Below are 9,754 nucleotides of genomic sequence, written 5' to 3'. Positions count from 1 at the left end.
AAATGAAAATAAGGGCCGCCCACCACGAGCCTGACCACAAGCATTTTTAATCTAGGAAATGTATATATATATATATTAAAGACTAAACCTTTTCTCTTAACTCGTATGATTTGTTCTTTAACTGGCTGTATATAATATTTAGAGGCTAATACAGGCTAATACTGCTGAATATTAAATTAATGATCATTCATTCCACCTTAAAAACTCTACATCATAAACAATCAATCAAACCTCAGCAGTGTACTGAAATCAGCTTTGCCCATTTTACAGTTTGCCTTGTAATCGTCTCCACTGACGCTGTCCAGCCAAGGATATGTGTCTTCCCTCTCAGGTGTGTACTGGACTTCAGTGGAAATACAGGACAGAATCGGTTCAATTCGGGACGCGCCGTTTATTTTACGGGACGGGTGGCAACCCTACGCACGTTCACACAGCTAGTCATTAGCGTGGTGCTTCATCATTAGCACATTACGACCAAGTTCACCAGAACCTGCCTGTTCTGCAGAGGAGTTATTCGGCACGATTAAGGGCCAGGTGTCTTGTGAATGGAGGGCGTGTCCTCCAGCGTGTGAATATGGGTGTCTGAATGGGGCGAGTTGAACTGGACGGGTTTAAACGTGTGTCTGTTTCCTCTGAAGGATCAGGCTGATGTGGTTCAGGGGTGCTGGATAAATGCAGGATCTGGAGCAGCGTCCCGACAGCACCCAGAGCGGGATGTGTGTGAAGAGTAAGGAGTGACTAACACCCTCTTTACCCCACAAACACTTTCACTGAGTGAACGCTGCCCCTGATCTGCCTGAACAGAGACACACTCAGCTCTGAGCTATTCAGCGGTCAGATCTGCAGATCACACGGCGCTGAAATCCTGCGGGCGGGTTCAGATGCAGTGACTCAGCTCAGGAGGCGGTGGATGATGAAACACTGCTACACCCCCCCCACACACAACCCCCCCCCTATCAGCGTAAAGCCGGCGGTTCCTCCTCTGTAATGGAGTTAAACTCATCCCTTTATGACACTTAACTGCTGCTTCATGTCTTCAGCTGGTTCTCGTCCAGACACCTCCGCTCTCCTCCTGTCTTCCCACGATGACGGAGAGCAGCTTTCCCACCACAGCACACACACCTCTCTCCACCTATTCCTCTGCACTTTCCCCCAGCAGAGCCAGGGCGTAAGTTTGGGGTCAACACTGCAGGGTCTGAAGGGGTCTGAGGGCAGGAAAATACAAACATTACAGGCAACCTAAAAAGTGCCTTTCCTGCAGAAATACAGGGTGGTTGCTGTGGTGTTGCTTTTCTGGTTGCTGTGGTGTAGTTGAGTAGTGATTGCTACAGGGTGGCTAAAAAGCTGCTGAACTTTTCTTAGTGGCTGCTACGGTGTTGCTAATGACGTTGCTAAGCAGCAGCCATGGTGTTGTTAAGCTGCTGCTACAGGTTTGCTAGGTGGTTGCTGTACCGCTCTGACACAGTTAAGCTAAGGTGATGCTAAGATGCCCCAGGCCGGTTGCTGTGGTATCTCTAGTTGTTGCTAGGATGCCTTCAGTTGCTATGTTTTTGATATGGTATTCCAGGTATTTTCTATGCCGTTGCTAGGTGGTTGCTAAGTGGTCATAAGCAAGGCTAAATGTGAGGTTATATGAGGTTTTGACTCTGAGAGCAGATGAGCAGGGTGTGAGGCGTGGAGAACCAGGAGTGTGTCCACGTTCCTCCGACATCCTGTGTTTAGTCTGATCTGACCTGTATGACCACAGCCAGCCCTGACCCTCAGCACACACTGACACACACACACATTTCTAGGGTGAGATGTTCAGCAGTGTTCTGTTGGAGAACATATCGGTGTGAAGGAACACTAAACCTTGGAGGTACACACACACACACACACACACACACACACACACAGACACACACACAACAGACCTGTTTCACTTGGCTCTGAAGGTCTCACCACCACTCACAGACACATTTGTACAAGAGATACGAGCTGCTCCGCTCCCAGACAGCTACTCACTGTTGCTGTAGTGCTAACTCAGCATTAGACACACTGTGACTGTTCATTAGCCTGATGTAGTAGGTAGGAGGTAATAGATGTAGTGCTGAAAAGACCTTAAATCAGAGTGAGTAGATATGCTGAACAGTGAACCTCCTGAACCTACAGCAAGTCTCCTCTAATGGGACGTGAGGGTTTCAAGCTTTTCTAGAAGGTAGCTGGACGTTAAATCCTATTGGCTGTTCCCTTCACCACTGGGGCCTGAGGGGTTAAACAATCTCCGTCTCCTGGCTGTTCACTCTTCTATAAATGACCTTGCCCTGGCTATTCACTCTTCTAATGCAGCCCGAGTGCTTTACTCTTTAAATGGAGCTGAGAAGGTGAAGAGTTGGAGGAACAACCTGGTTGGAGATCAGTTCACAGAAGCACAGGATCAATAAATACCTCCTCGCTCTTCACTCTTCTACTGGAGCCCACATAGTGGAATGTACCTCCTTTCTTATGTCGGAGCTCAGATGGAGGAAGTCACTCTTCTGTTGGAGCACCAGGTAAGGAATGAACTTTCTCAAGCTGGTCACTCATCTACTCTAGGAAGATGGGGTGGACCTCTTTGGGCGGTTCAATGGTCTACTGGATCCCCAATGGTGGAATGGACCTCCTCAGGCTGTTCACTTTTCTACAGGAAATCCTCTAATGAACTGTACTGGGTTTTTTACTCTTCTAATGAACCTCGTAGGCCCGACCGATCACTACTTCTACTGGAGCCCAAATGGAGGAATGGACCTCCTGAGACTGTTCACTCTTCTGTTGGAGCTCAGGTGGAGGAACAGGCCTCTTAGATTAAGGAATAGATTTCCTCAGAATCGCCTTAATTAATCAAACCAGTCCTGAATCAGCCCCCTTACCCAACAGCTCCAACAGCCTCACCATCACCCCTTCATCTGCAGCAGACCAGCTGTAGGAGGAGATAGCGATCAGGCCAGGTCTAATCAAATTCAGTAACAGGATGTAACGCGACTCCTCCTCCCCTCCCTGTTCACTGTTCATCTGCTGCCTGACACAACTGCTGACGTTCTTCGGCACAATAATGAGTTTCATTCTGCAGAGCTCGGCCTGATAATTAAGGACATGTTCTCTCCCGCTGGTCTCCAGCCAGTGGGAGATGCTCTTGGCTCCGGCGGCCGATACAGTAATGATATTTGCTTCTGATCGGCCAACAAAAACATCTGACCGCACTGGCCGTCCGTCCGCTGCACAATAGGTGGTTTTCTCCTCGGCTCTGCTCTCCCGCTCGGCTCTGCCACCATAACTGATGGAGAGCAACTCTCAGCAGGACTGTTTGTTTTCAGCCTGACCTCCATGTTTATTTCTCGTGAGAGAGTGTGTGAGTGCTGCTCGAGTGTGTGTGTATGTGGTGTGTGTGTGTGTGTGTGTGTGTGTGTGTGTGTGTGTGCGATGTTCTGCAGGAGAAGATCATCTCATGGTCTTTCCTTGGCTGGATCCACCTCCTTCAGCACAGCCTTTTAATAAAGGAGGTCCTCTGCAGGACGAACTGCTGGGCTCTCTGGACGACTCACTGAGACGTCTAACTTCATCGTCTGAGCATGAAAAACCTTCTGCCCAAGCGCTTTACGCACAGGCGTGAGGTTCTAGTAGCCAGAAGTAAAAATGGTTCTTTTTTCTGTCGTTTTTTTCCCGTTAATTGGCTGATCCCTCAGCGCCGCTGTGAAAGATTACCTATGTGTGATATATAGTGCTGGAACACTTAACTGCTTAGAACCCACAGGTTCTAACACTGGTGAACCCTGCTGTGGAAAAACACATTTGTCTTTCCTAATGTGGAGCCGCCCACAGCGCCATCTAGATGCTGTAGGCTAAATGGGTGGAGCTAAACTGCTGTAGGCTGAATGGGTGGGGCTAAACTGCTGTAGGATGAATGGGTGGGGCTAAACTGCTGTAGGCTGAATGGGTGGAGCTAAACTGCTGTAGGCTGGATATGTGGAGCTAAACTGCTGTAGGCTGAATGGGTGGAGCTAAACTGCTGTAGGCTGAATGGGTGGAGCTAAACTGCTGTAGGCTGAATGAGTGGAGCTAAACTGCTGTAGGCTGAATGGCTGGGGCTAAACTGCTGTAGGCTGAATGGGTGGAGCTAAACTGCTGTAGGCTGAATGGGTGGAGCTAAACTGCTGTAGGCTGGATGTGTGGAGCTAAACTGCTGTAGGCTGAATGGGTGGAGCTAAACTGCTGTTGGCTGAATGGGTGGAGCTAAACTGCTGTAGGCTGGATGTGTGGAGCTAAACTGCTGTAGGCTGGATGTGTGGAGCTAAACTGCTGTAGGTGCCTGTTAAAGGCTTTAGTGTGATCGTTGCACGGTTCTCTACACCAAAGCATCACCATCACTTTCCTCACGGTACTCCAGTTTAGCCAGCAGCATCATTAACTGGTCGTTAAACAGGTCTACAGAGATACAGCGAGCCCCCGGTGTCCTGGTGAGTGTAGGGTAGGGGTATAAATCAGATGAGGACCTCACTACTGGAGCACTCTCACTTTTATTAGCCTGCAGCTCGGAGTCAAACAGAAGCCTCGGAGTCACGGGGTTGACAGCGTCAGTAATTCTGAGGTACATCGTTTTAATGACCTGAAATAAAGAGCTGAAGACGGGCAGCTAAAACCGGCCCACATCTGGAAAGTTTGCGGGCCGCGGTGTAGGCTGCGGCAGTCGGCCCCCGGGGAGGCCGGAGGGGGGTATAACTGGAGCCTTTGAAGCCCTCTGACTTCACTTTGATAAATCAGAGCAGCTTCCTCTGTTCATCTCCTCAGCCGTCCCCCACTGGGGCGCAGGAGTGATAGGCAGCGTCCCCCGACCTCCTGCCGCAGAGGGGCGGCCCGGCCGGAGCACGTCAGCGCTGAAAGAGCGCCGGTCTTCACCCGGGCCTGGCAGAGCACTCCTGTGGTTTTCACCTCACTGATCTATTGTCTGCCTCGGCGTAGGACAGGCCCACCCCCTCTAACAAACGGAGGAAGCGTGCGGTTCCAGATCTGGAGCTCGCTTCCAGCAGAAACCGCTGAAGGAACGTTAGTAGAAACAGTAACCGGCCTGTGCCTCACGATTTCACAGATCTCAGTGGCGAGGCGAACGATGTCACTTGTGGTTTCCAGCCAAAATGGTGATAATAATAAGATTGTTTCCGTGCTAGTCTGACACGTCTGTCTGCTATCATCCCGTTTGTGCAGCTTACAGTAAGAACCGAGCTTTTCCTGGAAGTCTTTTTATTGTTCTTCCACACACACACTGTCCTGAGACCAGCAGAACCACCACGGTTCAGCAGACTGTTACAAGAACCTCAGAGGTGATCCCACTCTCTCAGCCCAGCATCTGGACTTCACTGCCTGGGCAGATCTGAAACCAGCACCCTCTGCTTCCTGTACAGCTTGTGCAGCGTCACAACAGTAGCTATGAACCATGAAAGAATATGCACTATATTGACTAAAGTATTGGGACACCGTCCTGTTCATTGTTTCTTTTAAAATCAAGGACATTACAAAGATGTGTTTTTTTATGTTATGGAAAAGTTATGGAAAAGCATTGCTGTGAGGATTTGATTGCTAATGGACAAACTAAAAGATTATACTTTAGTTAATAAAAAAAGCTAATGCTAATGCTAATGCCAGGAAACCAAACCGCACACACTCACAGACACATGGGTAAGTGCAGAGCTTCACACTGAATGTCTTTGAAAGCAGAACGCCGATGAGCAGCTAATCCAGCCACAGGTGTTCGTATCCCCAGGAAGTCCCCAGACGTGCCCGACTGACCTTCCTTTGTGTCTGTGGAACGTCCTCAGCTGGAAAAAGCCTGTTTAATATGCAGATGTGTTCGCTGGCCTTTTCAGCTGCATTAAAGATGATGAGAAATGCTAATGCGGCTAATGTGCTAAAATAAGACCCTTTCCATCCTTTCTGAAAGACCCCCTTCTCCCAGCGCGTCCCTCATTACGACCAGTACTGATTTTCCTATTTATTATCAGAGCTTCCCTTTACGGACCCAGAGGACATTTAGGAATACAATCCGAGGGCTATGAGGATGGGCAGGACCTCTGACAGTGTGTGTGTGTGTGTGTAGGGGGCCTTGGTGAAGGAAAGCCCAGCTGGAGTTGTGACACACTCACCCAGCTGGTGATGGGAAATCCTCAGCGGAGGGGCCATTAATCCGGTCAGGCCCCAGAGCTGACCAGCACCCCTCCTCTCCCTGTCCCACCCCAGGCTGGCCATGATTTACGCTCTCTGTCCTGGGTGGTCATCCACACAGGAGCATCTGCTCACCGAACAGAGCCGTAGGCTGCGTTCACACGGCAGGTACAAGTGTCCCGAATCAGATCTCATGAATGGGTGGGGCTAACCTGCTGTAGGACGAATGGGTGGGGCTAACCTATATATACGTATATATGCAGACCAGCTGTGGTACGCAGACTGGGAGAGTGGACAGTATGAGGCGGTCTCGTCCTGGTCTGAATCTCTGTTGGTCTGTACGGTTCTGCAGACGGTTCTCGGGGCTCTGTGAGTTTACTGTGTCTGCTCTTTAACCCCCTCTCCGTACACTCACACAATCACAGAGGCAGTGGTTCTGTTTGAACTGGTTAAACTGGTAGTTGGCTCCAGGTCCGTGGAGATGCTCTAAACATGCGGTGTTGGTGTGTGGTCCCCTGAGGATAAAGATCTCCTCCAGGTCAGTGAGAACCTTCTCATAGGACAGATCCTTCCTGTCACAACTGGCATCTGTTGACCACGCGTCCGGACCGCGCTGCTCTTTTAACTTCCCTTTGTCTAATTAATCGACAAGTAGAGGGCCAGGTCCTCCTGCACGACAGCTTCCTCTAACAGTCCTCTTTTTTCCTTCGGATTAGACACAGCGTTCCAGGCCGGAGATGAGAGCACAGGGGTTTAGGAGAGGTGAACCCGTGGAGGGACATGATGTGAAGGGAGGATCAGGGTGAAGACCAGTTCACCCCAGTATCCACACTCAGTTTCCATGACAGAACCTGCAGCTGGATCTCCTCTCATTCATACCAGCTTATCAAGCAACAGTCCTCCAGCCCCAACACACCACTCTGCTTTCTATAGGACTATATATCTATCTATATACCTATCTATCTATATATCTATCTATATACCTATCTATCTATATACCTATCTATCTATATATCTATCTATATACCTATCTATCTATATACCTATCTATCTATATATCTATCTATCTATATATCTATCTATCTATATATCTATCTATCTATCTATATATCTATCTATCTATCTATCTATCTATATACCTATCTATCTATATATCTATCTATATACCTATCTATCTATATCTATCTATATACCTACCTATTTATATATCTATCTATCTATATATCTATATCTATCTATATACCCATCTATCTATCTATCTATCTATCTATATATCTATCTATCTATATATCTATATATCTATATCTATCTATCTATCTATATATATATATATCGAAATATTTATCTATATATGTATATATATATACTATGGATAATTGCAAATGACAATGATCAATACAAAATCATGCAAAAATAAAGGCCAAGAGGGGGGTGTTTTCACTGTGACAGGGTCAGTGTGGGTGAAGGTGTGGTCAGATATCAGGTGAGGGTTATACATTCATCTAGAAGGTGTGGAGTAGGTGTGGATGTTACAGCGCTAGACTAGTGAAAATGTCTTCGCCCACATAAACAATCTAAATCAATCAATTAATGATGAAGTTGGGTGTCACCCGCCCCCGCGCCCCGGTCCTCCCACCCCCTGCTCAGGAGAGGGGTCAGTCCCGCTGTGATACCGGCTCGCTGAGTGCTGGTGTTTCAGGAGAACAGTCCAAGACAGTATGGGTGTGAGCGGCGTGGCTTCACTGTGCTCTGCTACTGCGTGTCTGATTCACACACAGCGTCCTGTTCAGGACAGGAGGTCAGGGGCAGGGAGGACCCTTTTCCAGACCAGACAGCATCACACACTTATAAATACTGCCTCTATTTAAAATCTACTGTTGCATCACCTTCTTTTATTTAGTCATAAAAAAGCAGAGCGCTTCTCCAGGGTTTTGGGGATGTCCTGCTGCAGAGAGCAAGTCTGGGTCCAGCAGGATGAGGGGTAGTGGAAAGCCTGGGCAGTTGGGATGACGTCATGTTGGTTGCTGGGCGGCTGGACGAGTGGAAAACGCGGCGGTTCCACTGATAAAGAGGTATGGCGACGGCTGGCGGGGCGGCGGGGCCTACAGGAGCCTCTGTTGTGCAGGATTTCCCTTAGTGACCACTGGAGCTCCACTGATAAACAGGCCCAGGGTCAGGTCATTTAGTGTAGGTAATGCTCCACTACTGTGGACATGAGAGCAGTGTGTGCGGAGCCCGTGTATCACATGATTAGCTCTACAAAATGATGTGATTAGTCATGATTAAGCTAAACAGAGGAATGTGATTAATCACAGTCAGCTATCCAGAGTCACGGCTGTTTCATTCAGATAATCACCATTAAAACGTATGTTGTGCACAACTAGTCAGGACCGATAAACCACAGAGAAGAACAGTCTGACAGTGATGATCTACTAACTGCACTAATTAATGTATACTGACGTGATGTGATTAGTCACAAATAACAACCAGACATTAATCTATAACATAATCATGACTGACTGTCCTGGATAATGTGATTAATCACTACAAGCTTTACGTAATCATGTGATGAATTGTGATTGGCCACACACACACTTGATCACGGTAACGCTGGATTGAATTGTGATGAATTGTGACTGGTTATGGAAGTAGTGATTAGTCGTTATTACCTTACTCAGTAAGCGGGGGTGATGATGGTGACAGGGATGGAGGGGAATGGGCTGCCGCAGCGCTGATCAGGCGTTCAGCTGGTGTTATTTCAGAAGTGTGTGGCTAAGAAAAGGCTGGGGTCACCTTTCCCCCAGTTCCGACTGTGTGGAGGAGCATCTGTGCTGGATTTGGCTGGCCGGGCTCCGGGCGGAATAACACAGCGTACAGTTCAGTTTTGATGCCGAGGGAAAACACGGCCATTGTTTTTTTCTCTTTGCCCTTTACCAATCATCAGTGCTCTGCTGGAGGTAAGGGGGGGAGGGTGGGGGGGTTGGATTGGGGGGTTGGCACACACTCTCTAGATCGCTGTGAGGGCCTCCAGGGCAGCTGAGCTGGGGGGAGATGATTGCTGAAATTTAGGCTGGGGGACTCCCACACATGGAGCTTCCACTGGGTTGATAGGTGAGCCATGAACGAAGCCATGAAGAGACATGAATGGAACATCACATCACCAAAGAGGGATTACACTTTCACACACACACACACACACACACACACACTCACACACACTGTCTATACTGTCTTTGGTGTGAAACGCTCGGTTCTGGATAACCATACCCAGTCAGAAGGTCTGTTCAAACTGGGTTGTTTGCATTTAAGTGGTTCTTCGAGTTCTGCATAGAACCTCTCTCATGAGTAGAGATGGACCATTCAGAAAGTCCTGAAAGTCCAAATCCGGCTCTGGGGATTACTCATTAGTAAGGAACCCTTTAGTCAACTCTACTGTACAGTTACCAGTTCTCAGAAACAATGAACAAGCAGGTGTCCCAATACTTTTGTCCATATAGTGTCATGTTTAAACTGCTTCAGTAGTAATCAGGGAATCAGCTGAGTGTGTGCACAGCAGATCCGTATGTATCTAGAACAGACTCAA

Source organism: Salminus brasiliensis, chromosome 5 (assembly GCF_030463535.1).
Source record: "Salminus brasiliensis chromosome 5, fSalBra1.hap2, whole genome shotgun sequence".
Taxonomy (NCBI): domain Eukaryota; kingdom Metazoa; phylum Chordata; class Actinopteri; order Characiformes; family Bryconidae; genus Salminus; species Salminus brasiliensis.
Note: the sequence above shows the minus strand (reverse complement) of the source record.